At 43.6% G+C, this 18,413-nt stretch overlaps 1 non-coding gene across 1 annotated transcript; it reads left to right on the top strand.

Annotated features, from left to right (window-relative positions):
- The first annotated feature begins 17,868 nt into the window (after window positions 1-17,868).
- Window positions 17,869-18,006, top strand: LOC147693413 (U4 spliceosomal RNA). Its single transcript, XR_015299549.1, has one exon. It is a non-coding gene; the product is annotated as a U4 spliceosomal RNA (small nuclear RNA).
- Window positions 18,007-18,413: the final 407 nt, after the last annotated feature.

Below are 18,413 nucleotides of genomic sequence, written 5' to 3'. Positions count from 1 at the left end.
CTAAATGAAAATATGACATGGAAACCCCAAGTGACCAGATCTAATCTAAGGCTAATACAAACAGCTGGGGGCTTGGCCAACCACTATAGAAAGTCCTTTCATAAACCCTTGACCCCGGCCATAGAGACTTATAAGATGTAGGCCAGAAGCTCAGCTCTTTACGGGGCTGAACTCTGGGGGCACTCGAACCTTAAGTCAATTTCAAATACTGAAAACAATTCTCTTAGACAACTGATAGGGCATCCACGAACCTCGCCATTGTTGCCCTTGTACATGGATTTAAGGGTGAGACCAATAGCACAGGAAATTGCAAGGCGCCTGCTATTGTATTGGCGACGTCTGTGGGCAACAAATGAACTAGCGGAGTACAGAGAAGAACTGCAAGAGGTACTTAGCCTACCTGGGGCAGCGACGCTTCCCTGGCTTATGCATATCAAAAAAAGTTTAAATGAGATAAGCTGTCCCAAGCTATGGAAAAGTCCTCTAATTGCCCACACCAGTTTCATGCAAACATATTTAACCACTAGGTTTTGGAAGTCAAGCTTTGATAATATCTCAGAAGACCCCAAAATTGGCTCTTTAGCTCACCAGTTCTTGGATATAAAAACCATATACCAATTAGAGCCATGTTTGGACTTTATTCGTCCAACCATTGCCAGGAAACTCTATCTGCAGTTTTGTCATGGTTGTGTCAGGATCCGATGTGTGCCTACCTAAGAGTAAACTAGAGACTACATCTCCCAGAGTTCCGGCGGGTCGAAGGTGAGGGAGAGGCCATATAGTACTGCGAGCCGCCGGGTGCGGTGCACGTGATTTTTGTCTTTGATGGACTTCTGTGACGACGGACGTCTTGGTTCTCCGTGCCTTTCGTGTGGAGAAATACTTTAGCTGTTTCTGTACGTAATCCTTGCGGCTGCGTATTACGCTGTGATTCAAGACCCAGCCTAACTGCTTTGTGTAGGCTTGTAGGCGGAACTTGGGAGTTTAGTCAGATAGGGAGACGCTGATTTCTTTTCTCCCTAGTCTTACGGTTGAAATTTTTGGCTGTTGTTTTTTTCGTCGCGAGAGATGCAGGATTGCCCCCTCTCGCGTCGGGTTGCCTTGTGCAGATACGAGAGGCGCCGGATTGCCCCCCCCTCTCTTGTGTCGGAGTGCACAGTACTGGTACGAGAGACACTGGATTTGCCTCCTCTCGGCCGGTGCGTAGTCCTGAGGAGAAAAGGTGCTTTGGGTCGTCGCGAGAGACGCAGGATTGCCCCCTCTCGTGACCAGGGCCTCTCGCAGGTATCCGGAGGTGTTCACAGGGTATTGGGGTCCGGTGTGGGAGTCGCAGGATTGCCCCCTCCTGCGGCGGGAACAGAGATTCCATTATCCATCCAGTAAGAAAGTCTCGTTCCTATAGATTTTGTTTGTCCAGTGCTGCAGTCCCTGTTAGAAGACATTGGAGCTTACATGTAGACAACTCGAATTGGTACTGAAACTGTCTGGCCTATAGTAGTTTACCTTGGAATGCTTGAACTGTTTTTTGCACTTGAACTGTTTTTCTTGTTTACTTCCTTTTTTCCTTTTTTCACCTTGTGGCTTCGTATCAGGAACATTATTCCCGATTACTAGATTCCTCTATATCACTGGGGCGAGAACGTATGGTATGTATGTGTGGAAGTTAGGGGTTATCTATAGCAAGGTGTAAGGAAGATTCAGTTTAACGAAGGGCTCTTTTTCTTTCAGGAATACATTACCATGTTATGAGAGAAGTCATCTCATCCTATTATTTCGAAAGGAAGGGAGATAACTTCTGAGACTCATCAGGTAGGGTTTAGTCTAATAGAGAGAGATACAGGAGAAGTAGGGAGGAACAATATTAATGTATGGTCTTTTGTTTCCTACAGGCATCCCTTCTACTGCTGTTCCCGTACTGGCATTTTTTCCCTCACCTGCTTACTACCGTACTCTGTTAACAGTTACAGTCAGAGTGCGGGGAAAGCTGGAGGGGGATCCCATTTTGGCATCACCCTGATTCCGAGGAGTCATTGGACCGTGACAGGTTGCCTCCCCTTGCATTCTTTTCATAATAAGTGGTATAAGGATTCCCCCATGTCCTGCCCTTCTTATGGTGTAGCTGAGGAAACAGAATTTGACCCTTTTTTGATTGCAAAGGCTACTCTAAGATTAGAAGAAGAGATTTACAGCAAGTATGCAAGAACCTTTGTGCCATCCATTGTATAGATGTGTTTAAGCTTTTAAAACATGACACCAGTATGCATATAGTTTTTGCTACCACACAATTCCTTGCTGCTATGTGGTGAGCTCATATGCAATTTTTAAAAACTTAATGAAATATATCTTTTTATCTGTGATTTTTTACTTATTGCGAATGATCTTTTTTATCAATGCATTTTATTCTTTTAACACTCTTGTTAAAATCTTTTTTAATTGTTCACATGAAATGCTGTCTTTTATGGTTTTACAACCGAAATAAAGATTTAATAAAGTAAAAATTGAAAAATAAAATTATAAAATCATTCACATTAACTTCGGATTTTGTCCAATTGTACTTTCCTTAACCCCTTCGCTGCGGCGGCTATTCCGCCGTAGCGCTAAAGAGGAGGCGAGGCCGCGTGGCGATCCCGTGCTCGTGACGGAACCACTCCGTCACGGCTTGTGGGTGAGCTGTGCTTGTGACGGAACGGTTCCGTCACAAGCACGGGATCGCCGCGCGGCCCCGCCTCCCCCTTAGCGCTGCGGCGGAATAGCCTGCTCTTCAGAATGTCCAGCGCAGGCGCGGAATTCGCGCCGCGCTTTCGCGGCGAGTGGGCCATGACGGAACTGTTCCGTCACCAGCACAGCCCACCCGAGGCTCATGACTGAATGGTTCCGTCACGAGCATGGAAGGAGTTAAAGCATTTGTACATATTATTTAAAACAAGTGGGGTATACAAATATTACATCATATACAGAAGTTGCTAAGAACATCTCACAAATAGCAAAGGTTTCCCTTCGAAGATACTTCTAAGAATAACATTGTTCAATCAAGTCCTACAAATTAAAAAATAAATTCAGAAATCAGGACTAGCAATAAATCAAGTACATATAAAAGAGAGCAACTGACTTTGAGAAAGTTTGACAATATAAATGAAGATATTTTAACCGGTCCCAGTATGCTTGCCTGCTTCCGGTTCAGGGAAGACCTGGCTTGGCAGTGCGGACTGGACTGTTCCCATGAGGCACAGGGTCATGCTGCTTTGCATATAGCTGGGTTTGAACTGAGGTTGCAAAGTGAGCTAAAGAACAATGATGGACTCAACCCAGATCTGTGACTGGGGTGTGAGTGTCTGAAAAGTTTCAGCACTCCTTCCCTCATGTCCTTGTGTTTGCTTTGTTCGCCCTAAGTTGGCAGGGTATGCCCAGACGTGGATATCTTGCTCACTTTGCCACCAGATTCAAGCTAGCCTGGCTGAGGAGGGGTGTTACCCCATAACCAGTCACAGGTTGCTTGTTTCTGGTTCAGGGAAGTCCTGACTTGGCAGTGTGGAATGGACTTATCCCATGAGGCACAGTGTCAAGTCTGATTTGCAGATAGCGGGGTATGAACTGAGGTGGCAATGTGAGCTAAAGAACAATGATGGATTCAACCCAGATCTGTGACTGGGGGTGAATGTCTGAAAAGTTTCAGCGCTCCATCCATCATCTCCTTGTGTTTGCTTTTTTCGCTCTAAGTTGGCAGGGTATGCCCAGATGTGGGTCCCTTGCTCACTTTGCCACTGCATTCAAGCTAGCATGGCTGATGAGTGGTGTTACCCAGAAACCGGTCCCAGGATGCTTGTTTCTGGTTCAGGGAAGAGCGGGCTTGGCAGTTCGTGCTGGACTGTTCCTATGAGGCACAGAGTCAAGACTAATGTGCATATATCTGGGTATGAATTGAGTTGGCAAATTAAGCTAAAGAACAATCATGGATTCAACCAAGATCTGTGGCTGGGGGTGAGTGTCTGAAACATTTCAGCGCTCTGTCCCTCATCTTCTTGTGTTTGCTTTGTTCGCCCCAAGTTGGCAGGGTATGCCCCTGCGTGGGGCTCTTGCTCACTTTGCCACTGGATTTGAGCTAGCCTGGCTGATGAGGGGTGTTAACCCGAAACCAGTCCTGGGATGCTTGTTTCTGGTTCAGTGAAGACCTGGCTTGGCAGTTCAGGCTGGACTGTTACCATGAGGCATTGGGTCAAGACTGATTTTCAGATAGCGGGGTATGAACTGAGGTGGCAAATTGAGCTAAAGAACAATGATGGATTCAACCCAGATATGTGACCAGGGATGAGTGTTTAACAAGTTTTAGCGCTCCATCCATCATCCCGTTGTATTTGGTATTTTAAGGGTGACTATAACAAAAGCTGGGAATTAATGTAATTCTAAATGTTTCAGATGAGAATTGTTTCACCAGTCAGTTCAGTTAATGAATTGGAGAGTGAATATAGTATTCCCAGTAAAGTTGATTAGAATTCAAGATCTCCACTCAGTATATGAACACTTCCCAGAAACATACATTGTTTATGAAATTAGAAAAATACAGCAGCTAGCAAATTTAATCTAATTTCACGATTATGGGCCTAATTCATAAAACATACAAAAAATTGCAATTACTAAAATATGTGCAGAGTTTAATACCACGCCATTACCTATACTTATTTTGGTGGTGTTCTCCACCTAGACTGCAAAGTAGCCACACCTTATGTATATGTTTTAGTATAAATGTGGGTGGGATTGTATAGAGTGGGTAGGAAATTGGGCAGACGTACTACAAAAAGGGATGAGATTTGGGAGGAGTAAATGTGGTTAAGGGAGAGTCAGGGAAGGGTTTTAGGTATTCACAAACTATGTGCAGAGTTTTACAATTCCACACTCATACACAATGGAAAGAGCATGACATACGCAATATTCAACTGCTGGTGCTTCTTCTTCATCTGGAGATATTTTCTGCGTGCCTCCTGAACCGCCATGGTGAAGTCTGGGTATAATGACACTTCCACCCTATCAAATTGCATCTTGCCGTGTTCCCTTGTGAGCAGTAGTGCAGCATCTCTGTCCCTGTAGTTTAGGATCCTCACGATGATAGGGCAAGCAGGGGTGCCCAGTACAGGCTGGGGGGCAAGGCATCTGTGCGCTTGCTCGACAATGAAAACTGGCGAGAAGGCCTCCCTGCGGAAGGCCGAAATGAGCATATGCTCCACATAATGCTCCATTTTCCCGTGGCGGTAGTCTTGGTACTCTTAGGATTCGCAGGTTATTTCTCCTCGAGCAGGATTCTAAATCTTCATTCTAGGTGGTAATGACCCTCAGGACTTTTTCCATGTTGAGTGCTTTGTCACAGATCGTGGGGGAGGTGTCCTGCAGATCAGAGATGCGACGTTCCATTTCTTTGAGCCTTTCTTCATGGCGTTCGCTCTTATGTGTGAGAGTGTCCATGCTCGCATTCATCGCATCCATTTTGGACTCTATGGATGTCAGACTGGATTGCATGATCAGAAGCAGTTCTTTCAGTTCCTCGATGGAAGTGGATGGGTCAGGAGCGGTGGCCCCGGGTTGGTCGCCCTCCACCTCCGCCTTCATTCGCGCCAATTTGCAGGCCTCTAAAAAGGGAGTTTAGGTTGTGTGCCGTCCGATTTGCCCATGGCGGAGGCTGCCAGTTAGGGAGGAGCAGGCGGTGAAATGTCCCCTGGGTTAAAGGCTGGTACCTCTGGGGCAGGTAGTGGTGGATGTGGTAGCGCTGATTATCCCAGGGAGGTACAAATGTCAGGTGAGGTGCAGGTACCGATGATTCGTTGCAATGGCCGGAAACAATTTAGTTGTGGGTAAAGATGCTGTTGGATTCTGCTGGTGGCGGCGGAAGAGGAGGGGTGGTGGTTAACATTAACTGTATTGATCTTCTATCCAGGTCTCCTTGTTCTGACAGCCAGCTCAGGGAGGGAGGTGATGGAACAAGATTGGGGTGGACAGCAACCGAATGGGCCCCTAAAGATCATCTATAGGGGAAATGGGGTGGTGAATGGTGCTGGTAGGCAGGACAGGCGTGGAGGCCTTCAGGCTGGACTGTCCCACCAGCAGGAGCCACGTAAGTCACAGCAAGAAAACAATCTCAGCAGCAGGCATGAGGGGTCCCACGAGGCTGCGCAGTGTCCAGAAGTCACTGTGGGGTGCAAGTCCTTCATCAGAGAGTGGAGACCGTTGCGTGGATGGGCAGTGGCCCCGTGAGTAGGCCTAGTAGCGGCCGCTAGATGTGAGGTGGTGCTCTGCGAACATGAAGGTGCAGCTGGAGGAGAGGCATCCATTGGTAGCACGCAGCAGGTGGCCAATGCAGGGCGCTGCTGCTGACGTGGGGTAGTAGAGGAGGGTAGCGGGCACTGAACGCAATCTCACCAGGTCCGGCAGGCACAGGGTGTCACAGCAGCCAGAGCAGGTAGGCCAGCCAGCACCCGCATGCGGCCGGGAGGTGGTGTTGGCCCTCGTTTCTTTATCAGGGCCGGTGGGGGCTGCTCTGGATCAAGGCTCATGAGACCGCCGACAGGCCCTCCAAACTCGCCGCAGGGTCAATCTACTCAGGCCGCAGGCTAGAACCAGCACAACCCACACATCCTCTGCCAATCGCCCTCTATACAGGATCTTCAGGGCGGGCAGGCGCTGAGGTAGAGCATGGGCCGCAAGCACTCCTGCAGACAATGAGAACTAGGACCGCTCAGTTATCGAGGGGAGGCCGTCTGTACAGCCAGCCACGGAGTAGATCGCGTGCTCCTCAAGCATTCAGTGCGGCCATCTTGCTTGGCGCCCTCTAGCGCCCCCTTACTCTCTAAACTGATGTGTTACTCCTAGGTACAATCCCAGATTGGATAGTGGGGTACCCTTATCAGCCCCTAGTATATGGTACCCAGGTAGCCAGGGCATTGGTACCCCAGAGATCTCCAGTGGGCTGAAGCATGCATTGTGCCACCCATAGGAGACCATGCAAAATGGAACTACAGGTCTGCCATTGTAGCTTGTGTATGTTGGTGCATGCCCAACTTACTAAAGGTATAGGTTTATGTTGTGCCTATCACTTTAATGTTATCCCTGTTTAGAGTGTTATGCCAGTATGTATTCCATGTTCTCTCTTACCTGTGTAGTTCCATATTCTCTATTCTGATCCTGGCGGTTGCTGAGGCAGGATGGTGAATACTTGTACTGCTGTTCTTGATGAATAAACTCACCTCAATCAACTCCTGGATCTCGACTCCTTCACTTCATTTTGGCGACGAGGATGGGATACCACCTCACAGACGTGGTAGACCGTACTATATCAAAATGTTACTTCACTTAAAACGTATAAGTCACCCCTATATCACGCCTTGACAATCCTGAGGGCAGGGTGCCTGATTCTGAGGGTGCCCCTACATGAGCAGGACACCCCTGCAGCCTATGATGTTCATTCTCCCGGGTTGTCAGCGAAGCAGCCACATACTATATATAGGGGTACCTCGTAAGTATGCGATGACCATCTTGAAACTGGCTGCAAGGAATCCTATCATGAATGGTATCAAACATGTCAGAATCATACCCCCACGTTGTAAACAGTGTGGGAGGTATGATTCCAAGCACTGGAAGAGCCCTCTGTTAGGCTCTCAGTGTTCCCTGTACCAGCCTTCTTGACCCGAACAGCACAAAATGGTTGCTGGTGACCAGAGACACATTTATGCCCTCCTGCTGATGAGCCAAGCTCGAGCAGAGGAAGGTAGAACAATAGACATTCTGTCACAGTGAGTTGTGACCTTCTCCCAGACAGGAAATAGTGTGATAGGGCTGGGTGGGTGCGCTTGCCAGGATCAGAAAGTCTGCATGAGGAAAACATTTGATGTCCCTGTGCATAGTCCAGTTCAAACCAGTCCTGGGGGCCATTGTCTCCTGCTCTGATGCTAAACTGGACAAAGGACATGGGAGTAACCTCCCCCCCCATTTGGACCCTTCCCTGGCAGGGTTCCCTGAATCTTCCCACCCCTTTCACTAGGGTACTTAAGGGCTTACCTAGATTCATCTAGGATAAGATTCAAATCAGACACCACTTCACTTCTACCATCTAGACACTCTGGACTTCTCTGGACTTCGTTTGGGTCTGACATTGTCTCCCTTCCAGTCTGCTGCAATGTCTGTGCCTGTGCATCTTGCAGGAACCTTCGAAGATGTGTGAAGTATCAAGGACAACTGAACGAATCTCCCCTGGACTGAATTCATAGGCACCACAACTTAGTTGACCGGTCTGCAGATCCTGAGCTCCTCTAGACTCTTTGGCCTTTGAAATCCAGGTGGTGGTTTTCCACAGAACCCAAGGCCTGTTCTACCCTCTCACCAAGCTTGAAGCCAGTAGTCCTCATGGGGGTTGCAAACACCAACCCCTGGGTACTGCATCCCTTTTGCAGTTGCAAAGGCTTGTTGTCATCTTTGCATGAAGAACTTTGGGATCAAATTATCCCCAACATTGAGCACCCCCAGTGACTAGAATCTTTGGCCATATTGCATCGTTTGCATTGTAACTTGCTTCATTTGGTGAGCTGCCAGAGGTCCTCTTGCGACTCCATCCCTTCGGCCCGTGGGGCCACTTGAGGGTCAGATTTGGTTTTTTGGGGTTTCCATGATTGCTCAGGCCTGCCCTAACTCCCCTGCTTGTGGTGAGTCTCCTGGACCTTGCTGGTCCCACCTCTGTACTTTCTTGACTTCCTGCATGGGTTGCATTTGCCAAGGCTTATCAATGCTCAAGCTGGACACCGGCCCCTCAGCACTCGACATCCTTTGTGGGCCAGCTCGTGTGTGACTCCTGGTCATCATCGGCTTCACCTGGTCCCTGCAGCTGCAGATTTAAGGTCATTGGCATCATCCCTGAAGCACCAGACAGAGGAGGGCATTCGCCTTCAAAGTCTCCTGGTCACTCCAGGTACGTAGACTCTGTCCCCTCTGCTTTCAGGGATGCTTCTTCAAGAATCCATGTTTGGATTCCCAGAGACACTTTCTCATCTTCCAGCAGTAGCACTTTCCTGAAGTCCTCCATTGAGTTTGAAGGTGGTTTGCGGTGCCACTTCACTCCTATCCACCCAGCTTTCCTAGTGTAGGTAACGTGGGTACTAGTGTATAAATGGGTGGGGTGGCTCCAACCTTCTGTTTTCCATGGGTTTTCTTTAAGATCCACTGGGAAGGGTACTTAATCTTAAAAACTCCAACCGCGACTTACACGTATAGTTGTACGGAGACCGTGGTTGTGTCCTCACACTGCACACACTCTCTGTGGGGTCCCTATCTATTCACCTTGGGTGGTTCCTTGGGGTCCCAGTGATTCTACATCTCAACATTGTCCTGACTCGAGTCGGGGTTCTCTTTCCACTTTCTTAGTATATGGTTTGGTCCCCCCTGGGGCCCACTGTGTGTTAGTGCTATTTACTGTGATTTATTTGCTGTAGTATTATGTGCTTTGTGTCTTTCTTTGTGTAGGAAATACTGTAACGTACTAGATAGTGTTATATAATACATATATTTATAAATACTTTGTGTGGTTCTTTTTCATTTGATCTATTCTATAAGATTGCATTCTGGTGAAACAAGCTGCTTCACACTCCTTCAAGACTAAGCCTGAAAGCTGCTCTAGACAGCTACCACTTAAAGAGCTACTAAGGTTGTCTAAGACCTCTTAAATCACCATAAGAGTTGTCTAGACTTATGCAAGGTGCTCACTTACATTAGTTGACACCATATACCAGGTCATCTTCTCACACTATATATAAACCACACCATAGATTATTTAAGTGCAGAACTTAAAAAATCTGCTAAATTGACATAGAGCTAAATTGATTTTAGAATTTTTGAAAATGTTGACTCATTTTTTTATTTTGCCATTTTTTTGATTTTTCATAATTGTTCTTGTGCTCAATTGGCAGCACAGTTTTTGTTGACACTATACCTAGGAAAACCATGGAGTTTGAAATCGCTAATGACTAACCTCACAGAACTTGACCTCAGGAAACAGCTACTAAGAGAATTAGAAAAAGATCTGGCTAGGTTCCTTAAGGCCTGTTCAGAGTCAGCTCCAGAGAACGAAGGGGAGGGGAGGATGACCCCTCTAACAGCCTCCAAGAGTAGGATGATGATTAGGTCCAGGCACTCAGCTAATAGGCAGGGGGGGTCCTCAAAAGAGAACACAGAGATGTTTCTTAGAGAAAGAAAACTGGAGGCTCAACTAGTTTGCATATCAATAGAGACCTGGCTATGAAGAAGTGGTACGGAGTGGTCATAAAACTCTCCTGCTCTACAGTGAGTTCCTCGATCAGATGGAGCTGCTCAGCAAGCCCATTCGCGTTATGTTTCTGTCTTATGCAGCATGAAACACTTCTTCGTGCTATAAATTGCACGCAAACGGCAACACTCGGTTCACATGTGCATGACCATTTTCTTTTCTGTGTTGTTCATGGTGTTGGACCTGTTTTTCTAATCCTACTCAATCTTTTCCATTCTCCCCATCTAAGCTAGCTATGCCTCATTTTTCACTATTGTATTAGAGTGTGTTTTTGTGTCTGTCTATTTTTTTTTTCATTTTCTTGAGACTTTTTTGTTTATTTTTCCCTTAACTTCATTATTACTTCTTTCCTACCTTTCCCTGCTTCTTTTCTTTTTTTTTACTCCACCCAGCAGCATTGCAGAGCAGGACGACCATGAGAGTGGCAGAGTCAGGCTCCTGAGCAGCCATCAGCAGTTGCCTACCGAGGGGTGCAGTTCCACATAATCTTTTGCAAGGCGGAGATGACAGCACTCATTATTTTTGTGCAACACCATCTCCTCACTAGATTATTTATACAAGATGCTGCTGGCAGCAGGCATAAGGCATCAGTCTCCAGGCCTGGGCATGCATACCCCCTGTGGGAGCATCAGCTTTTTTTGGGGAGGGTGCACAAGTGTGTGTTCTACTACACCAGGTCCAAGCCCCTCCCCCCGCCCCCTGCAGCAACTGGTGCACTGCTGGGTGGATATCCTGTACAGGGAGCAGGACCAGCTCACTTGAAATTGCGGGGCTCAGTAAGTAATTGTTTGTTGTGTTTGTGTTCTACAATGCAAACTTATTTTCTGAGTAGCATGCTGCTGAAACTCAGAGGTAAGTTACATTTAGTTTATATTAAGAACATTAGATAATATGATCCAGTTTGAGCTAGGCAGGTGCTCGGCACTACCTACTCATACATGTTGGCAGTCACTGTGGCTGATATTATTTTAGGAAGCCATTGTAGACTCCACTATACTCCTGCCACCACAGTGAATTAGTGATATTGGTGAGTTAACGTTCTCTGTGATTTTTTTTTATATAGCTCATACAGACTCAATGAATCTCACAGCGATGTGCAGCTTCCATGTATGAGTTGCAAAAAAGGGAGACTGTGATGGTCCATCAAGGGGGTTTCGAAATGAGAACAGAATCAAAGATCATTCATTTCAATGCATTAATATAGTTTTTGGTAAGGACATTTTGAATAGGGATTTTAGGATTAGTATATCCAACTCAGCGATAGATGATCAGTACGAGTACTATAGTTGATCTGATTTTAAAAAGTACACTGTTACTGCATTTTGTGGAAATTTACTGTATCACTAAGCTGTTTTGTTATTTTTTTTAATTCTTATATGAGCACCCATGTTTAAGAAAAGGGGCAGCACGGAGGCAAGTCCAGGAGGAGCTGGTCAGGAGGTGCCGACCACCAGCGCCGCTGCTGAGAGCTCTGCTAACCCCAGTAAGTCCAAATTTGTATTATTATTCTTTCCCTAACTTTTACCTCTGCTCATTGTTTTGTACTACTTTTAATTTTGCCTTGTTTCTTTTTTTATACTGTTTCCTTTTTTGCAACTCCCCTTTCCAATTTTTGTTTTATTTTTGTTATCCCTGTATTTCTCTTTTTTCCATGTTTCATGTTTTTGTTTTATAGCTGATTTTCTCCATACTGTACTAATCTGCAGTTTTCTTCTTCTGATTTGTTAGAAATCTTTCCCTCTTACATATGTATCTTGCAGTACTGACAGAATAAGAACAGATTGTTGGTACTCTATAGTCTTTCATGAAGATTGCATGCCCAAGTAAGCTGATATTATAAATAATATTCTCCATATATATTTGTTGGAAAGGCTTTCTTTTTCTTGCTCATGCTCTAACAGTTAACAAGAGAGTGACCATGGCCATGGACCCCCTCCAACCCCCCAGTGCTGTGTTGTGGAATTCATTTATACAGTATAACAGCAGTATCCATGACAGTGCACCATGGCTGCAAAGTATGTGGTCCCATTGTATTTGCCATTCAACACCATATGTCTTTGAGTGACCATTATTCCACACCTTCTTTGCACTTCAATGATTCAGAGTCATCATCAAATGTTATGGCTCTGCCCTTCCATCACAAAACATTTTTGGTTGGCATGACTACTTGGCTTTTCTAACATTATCAACCAACAAAATGCCCAGAGTGATATTTTTGATAGAAGATACTGCTAACAGAACTGTAGTGATGTATTGCTTTTGTATTTTTTTAATTTAGAAAATGAAGGCGAGGATTATTTGCAGTGTAAAACATTTTGCATTTGTTTTCTAGATGTTCAGACCACCAGTGTCACCTCAAATTCTGCTGCCGGAGAAGAGACAGTTGGAGGGGGAGAAGCGGCAACAGGGATGGGTGGTGGTAAGTCACAAATCACAATGCTTGCTTATTGAATATTACTATTACTGTCACTTGCTACAAGGGCATCATCGTGACTTGTGATCATGAATCCCCCGCTTTAGCACTTACAGCGGTGGTTGAGTTCTTGGCCTTTTCTATCTGCAACTCCACAAAAGCTTACATAATGAATGCTAAAAATTATGGCTTGATGGAAATGGGAAAGAACAAAAGGTTAAAAGAAAGGATAGGTGGAATTGAAATATGCAAAAAATGATGCGTGGGTGAATGACAGGATGTGTGGGTGGGTATTGGGTAAGTGGATGGATGGGTGAAAGGAGGGTTGAAAGAAAGGATGGATACTGAATGATGGATATAGATTGGAAATTGTAATGAAAGATTGGATGAGTGAAAGTACATCGTAAATCCTGAAGAATGGAAGGATAAATAAAAAGTTGCTTGGATTAATAATAAAGGGCACTGTTGTAGGAGAGTAGGATCTTCGTACTATGGTGACCCCCACCATTTGCTGATGTTTCACTGTTTTTCCACTTTAGTCTGGCTGGGTCCCTACCATCCAGGACCCCAGCCTAGCTGCTTCCTCTCTAAAATGATTGTCTGTACATTAGTTACACTCCAGTTTGGTTACTGGGGTACCCTTGTGTGTCCCTAGTAGATGGTACCTTAGGTACCAAGGGCATAGGTACTGCAGAGGCCTAACAAGGGCATAGGTACCCAAGAGGCCTACCAGGGGCTGCAGCATGTATTATGCCATCCCGGGGAAGCCTTCCAAAATGACTCCACAGGCCTGCTACTGCAGCCTGGGTAAGGTGGTGCATGCACCCCTTGCTAAGATATAGGTTACTTATATCTACCTTTAATCACTGACACATATAAAGCTATCAGTCACTCCTATGGCAGGCCTTATCAATACTGAAGGCAGAGTGCTTGGTTTTGTGTGAGAGGGTGCACATGCATGAGGAGGACCCCTCTGCAGCTTTCGGGATCTATTCTGTGATGCTGTTCTGTGATGCAGGAAGACCATATACTCTTGAGTGCATTATCACTAACCCTGGGCTAAGCCCTACGCTACGCTCACATAGTTTGCGTAGTTTCCACTACTTCGCTCTACGCGAATTGCACGTAGCAAGTTGGCGATCACGAGCAAGCAAAATGGCATCCCGGCGAGACTTTTTCCTCATTCGCGATCAGCAACATCAAGTTGCCGATCACGAGCGTGGGAAAGAAAAAAACCCCGGCAAGATTCTCAACGTGAGGCAGTTTGGTTCCTCGTTGCGAGTGGTCGCATATGCTTGCGACCTCTCGCGATGAGAAACTACCAGTCTGCGTTGAGAAAGCTCAATCAACTAGAGCGTCAGAAAACTACAGCTCGCACTGTGCAAGATGCCGTTTTCAATGGATCACTGACAGAATTTCGACCTCAGAAATATCGACCTACAAGAATATCGAGTCAACAATATCGAGGGCAAAAATATCGACATCCTATCTACAACATGGTAAGTACAAAAATATCGAAAAAATAATATAGATGTAAAAAATATCGATGTTAAAAATATCGATTTTTTTTCTTTTAATATATAAATGTAAAATTAAGTATATAACACTAATAAATAAAATATACATATTTAAAAGTATGTAATAATGTTTACAATTAATAAATAATTCATATATATTAATAAAACATTAATTAAATATATACAGTAAATATATAATATATATGTACTGAACAATAAGTATTAATAATTATTTTACTAATTTATAAATTAATGAAATATATTCTAATTTACTAATACATTTACAAACATAAAACAATAACATAAATAAAATGTAAGTAATATAAAAAATAAAATAAACATTTGATATTTTAACAATTAATTATATAAAACGTTGGATAGCGTAAGGGTAAAAATTACTATTCCTACTCCAGAGAGTGGAACAGTAGGGAAAACTGACCCTGAACCCAAAAAACACCCCTTTACCCAAAAACTGAAAACTGACCCTGAACCCTAAAAATACCCCTTTACCCAAAAACTGAAAACTGACCCTGAACCTAAAAAATACCCCTTTACCCAAAAACTGAAAACTGACCCTGAACCCTAAAAATACCCCTTTACCCAAAAACTGAAAACTGACCCTGAACCCTAAAAATACCACTTTACCCATGAACTGAAAACTGACCCTGAACCCTAAAAAAAAACCTTTACCCATGAACTGAAAACTGACCCTGAACCCTAAAAATACCCCTTTACCCAAAAACTGAAAACTGACCCTGAACCCTAAAAATACCACTTTACCCATGAACTGAAAACTGACCCTGAACCCTAAAAAAAAAACCTTTACCCATGAACTGAAAACTGACCCTGAACCCTAAAAATACCCCTTTACCCAAAAACTGAAAACTGACCCTGAACCCTAAAAATACCCCTTTACCCAAAAACTGAAAACTGACCCTGAACCCTAAAAAAACCCTTTACCCATGAACTGAAAACTGACCCTGAACCCTAAAAATACCCCTTTACCCAAAAACTGAAAACTGACCCTGAACCCTAAAAATACCCCTTTACCCAAAAACTGAAAACTGACCCTGAACCCTAAAAAAAACCCTTTACCCAAAAACCCAAAACTGACCCTGAACACTAAAAATACCCCTTTACCCAAAAACCCAAAACTGACCCTGAACCCTAAAAATACTCCTTTACCCAAACTTAATTAATATTATTTAATTAGCAATTAATTAATAATTAACAATAACAATAAAGTAAATATATTAGCACATTAGCTGTAATTAATATAATGTAATAATTAATATAATTTTTCCCCAATTAATTAATTAACAGTAACTAAAAATTATATATATAAATAAATTACTCTAATTAATGTAATTAACTAATTAATATTATTTAATTACCAATTAATTACTAATTTAAAATATGTACAAATTTATATTAATTGATTAACGAATTAATATTAATTTTTTGCCAATTAATTAATTATAAATATTTAAAAACATATATTAATTAATTAATTATTATTAAATTACTCCCCACCCTATTCCCCTATAAACCCACATCCCGCTACAGAAAATATATATCAATTAATCAATAATTTTTTTCCCAATTAATGATTATTAATTAGCAAATAATTATAATTAATTAATTAATCCTACTAATTATTAATAAACTTACCATAATTAAATTACTTCCCACCCTATTCCCCTATAAACCCACAACCCGCTCCGGTACTAAAACATGAAATTTACTTATAAATTTATATATTATTATATAAAATGTATACACATATAATAGTAATTATTTTAAATACTTAAATTAAACATATAACACATACATAATAAAATACTATAAAATAATACAAATATCGATATTAGTGTCATCGAAATTAGTAACATCGATATATATGCTATCGATATTACTAACTTCGATATTACTTACATCGATATTAAGTATTTCGATATTACTTACCTTGGGTCGATATTCTGTCCTACGATATTCTTGCCTTCGATATTATGCTCCTTCGATATTACAGACTCGATATTATGGTAAGTCGATATTTACAACTCGATATTTTGACTGTGTACCGTTTTCAATGACTGCACAGTGCCGGATGCTTGTCTGCACTGTGCAATCATTGAAAACAGCATCTTGCACAGTGCAAACTGGGTACTACGCAGGTCGCGTAGTGCTACGCTTAGCCTGCGTAGTGCAAAGGGCACTCCGCGTAGCTCAGCGTTGTGCTACTTCGCGAACTTCGCCCAGTGTTAATTATCACCTCGCAGGTGATGCCAACTTTGGAATGGATGCATGGAAACATGTCGTGTTTTGTCTCATAAACTTTAGAATTCTACCACCTCCCGCCATTCCTGGTGAGGGGTAGCATTCCATCCTTCTACAGTGAGAGACATGTACACACTGGTCTGCCCGGTAATAGTTTAAACGAGCCCCAGATTCAACAAATGGATGCTGCAGCCACAGACACACATCTGACCTCCTGCTGCAGGAATAAACTCCGGCATGGGAGGCCTGGACAATAGGTTTTATGTCACACCTCCCAGACAGGCTTTAGTGTATTGAGGCAGGGTACGGGCACTTTGAGAGTGCCAGAAAATCTGCACTGGGGCACATTTGTTGTCCCTTTGCATAGTCCAGTTCAAACCGGTAGCAGGGACACTCAGCCCCTGCTCTGGCGTGAAACTGGACAAAGGAAATGGGTGTAGCTGCCCCTCTTTCCAGAAGTTTTTGACAAATAATGATTCTTACATCCGATCTATCAACCAGACTGAGGTAAGGTGGGATAGTGGACTGGGACTGGTAGAAGTCCTGAGGAAGACCGGCGTGACCTGTTCAGTGGGGGCACAGTAAAACGGTCAAACATGTTGGCATTGGAAGTTTAAGGAGGGGTGTTTCGGGAACCTGACATTCTCTGTAACACTTCCCATCCTTCACTATTTTAATCCTGGCCAGGAAACCCATGAATAAAGGTTTCTTGAAGGGTATCCATGAGCCAGTTTTTAAGCACATTGTATCGCTGCACTTTTTTCTATCACTATACTCGGTCACAGGGTAACAAACACTTTGTTATCACTGTTTGTTATTTTTGTGTTGTTTTGTGTTTCCCCCTCCCTATGCTCAGTCCTGTGCGTGGCTACGCCGGGATGTTTTGTTAGCAGACCCGATGATGAAGCATGTCACACACATTTGTGTGTGAGTGAGGGCAGTTTTCTAAATACACGATTTGTGCCACTGCATGTTTATCACTCTACTTGTGTTGGTTACTTCCTCTCTACCCCTCTTTGTGTTAACATAGCAGACTATATACCGAAGCAAAATAGGATACCTGCTGAAACATAAATATTTTTTCTATGGACACCATATTGATTCATTTATGTATTGTATGTTATTCTTTGTAAGGTCTCTCGTATTTAGTGTATCACAGTCTTGATACACTTTGTTAAGTTTGTATTTATTTGATTATGTATATGTTACGTGACAGTCCTGTGTGTTTCCTTGATATGTTACTATTTCTATTGGTTCAGGATATATGATTAATAATATACCATGTCTTAATTTCAATTCTGGTTAGTGTCATTGTGTTTTTCATTAGGTAATATCTAATACCTGTATAATTGATTTGTCACATTCCTATCTTTGCACAGTGGCAGTATCGTAGCCAATGGGATAAAAGTGAGGCGCGATATTTGCTTATTGAAAACGTTACTCAATACCATATTTCTAGTGATCCAGGATACTGAATGTGTTTTCTATAAGAAATAGTACACTACCTACAGAACCAATTGTTGTTACATATCACTAAATGTCCTAGGCTCTGCGGAATACTGGTTAACCCCATTAGTCTTCACGGTCTCACACTCTAGCAGGGACTGGGAGGCTGTGGTTCTGATCCCTACAGATATCTCCAAGGAATAGCCTGGAGATATTTGTGTGTGCATGTCGGTAAACTCAATCAATCAATCAGACCATTTATATAGCGCACTACTCACCCGGAGGGTCTCAAGGTGCTGGGGATGGGGAGTCCGCTACTGTTCGAACAGCCAGGTCTTGAGCTGCTTCCTGAAGGCGAGGTGGTCCTGGGTCAGGCGGAGGTGGGTCGGGAGGGAATTCCAAGTCTTGGCGGCCAGGTAGGAGAAGGACCTTACTCCTTTTGTGGGTCTTCAGATGCGGGGGACGG

Source organism: Lissotriton vulgaris, chromosome 8 (genome assembly GCF_964263255.1).
Source record: "Lissotriton vulgaris chromosome 8, aLisVul1.2, whole genome shotgun sequence".
NCBI lineage: Eukaryota > Metazoa > Chordata > Amphibia > Caudata > Salamandridae > Lissotriton > Lissotriton vulgaris.
This window is presented reverse-complemented; position numbering and strand designations above follow the sequence as displayed.